Source organism: Arachis duranensis, chromosome 3 (assembly GCF_000817695.3).
Source record: "Arachis duranensis cultivar V14167 chromosome 3, aradu.V14167.gnm2.J7QH, whole genome shotgun sequence".
NCBI lineage: Eukaryota > Viridiplantae > Streptophyta > Magnoliopsida > Fabales > Fabaceae > Arachis > Arachis duranensis.
Window position 1 is genome coordinate 7,304,116 of NC_029774.3, and position 1,699 is coordinate 7,305,814.

Genomic DNA, 1,699 nt, shown 5'->3' on the forward strand with positions numbered 1-1,699 from the left:
CTCTTAGTCTCTTGTTTCTAACACAAGATATCCCAAGTTCGAAAATTAATATCACACTATTTTCTATTTAATAACACTTCATTTTAAAATAAAAAAGATATAAAAATATAACCAAATTAAAAAATATTGTAAAACAAAATTCTTGTCACCTGCATATTTCAGTTTTCAAGGGATCACATATTTAATCCATCTCTGGCTTCCATGTGATCCAAAAGTGGAGGCTAGTACTAGTGTACTAGGCCCTCGATTTTGGTAGCCAAGGAGGCAAGGACTAGTATAAAAACCATTCACTGTGGGCTAATTTTGTTGACTTGTGAGCCCAATAATCAAACGTTGAGAATGGAAGGAGGGTCCACAACCTCACCCAAAGCCCTATCCTAATGGAAACAATGGGACCACTTTCCATGTTAGTGTCCTTACGACGAGCGTTCTAGACAACTAATTTAGATTAATGGAATAATTAATTTTTTCATCTATTTAAATAAGTATTAAAATTTATATCATATATTATATATGTAATAATTTATTAATTAATAAAATTTTAAAATAAAATTTAAATTCATAATAAAATAGTTTTTAATATGTTAAAAAATTTAGGTGCAGTCGACTTTATGTAAAGTTGATAGTTGAGAGCCGTTACATAATTTGACTTATTTAATTAAATTTTCATCTAACGACTCTCGACTATCAATTTCACGTAAACTGGATCTGAATTTTTTTCTAAACTAAAAAATACTATAGAAAAAAGAAATAAATCTTAGACTCACTACTGCCTGCGCAAATCCGCAAACCAAGACTAAAACCTTCATGTCTTTTAATGCATGAAAAATTGTCACCCAAAACAAAAATGCATGAAATTTGGCCCCACACTCCTTTTTGATCATGCATTCTTAAACTCCACAAAGGTATTTATTTATTAAGAATATTTTCTTTTTCAAAACAGGGTGAATTAGTGTCCTATCGCACCCATAACCCTTGAAGCCTATCAACTCTAATTCTATTTCAATTCAAGTATTCAACCACTCACTCGGAAAGAGAGGACAAAAGAAAAACGTAGCTTAAGAAATAAGTCACTCACACAAAACAAAATAAGTCAGATACACGAGGAAGGTAAAACCTTCGAGTTTAGTGTGCCTGTCTCTGCTTCCCACAAATCACCAAAGAATTTGAGTGTTTGGAATTGCGTGATAAACCCCCAATCCACCAAAGATTGTACTACTAATATTAAAGTACCAAAAATTAAGAATATTTAATATGTACTTAACGAAGAAAATTAATATTTCTTTTGCATAAACGATATGGTTTATAAATTTGTGACGAGGTATAAAGAATGGACTTGAAAAGGCAAAATAATAAGCCAGAGAAGTTTAACAAAGTCGTAAATGATATAATATCTTATTTGCGGAAGCCATCTTTCCAAATAAATTGGCCTACTATACAAGAAATGATCAGATTGAGTAAGAGAAGATATGCTATAAATAAAGCCATAAATATATTTATTGCCAACGCGTTCAAACAAATTTTTCAACGCAACAGCACAAAAAGGGCACACCTTCTATGACGAAAATTCCATTTACATTAAAAAATAAAATCAATTATATTATATATTTTTATATAAATATATATAATATTTAATTTATTTTAATATGTATTTTATATTTTAATATATATTTTATACGAATAATTAATTTAATAATTA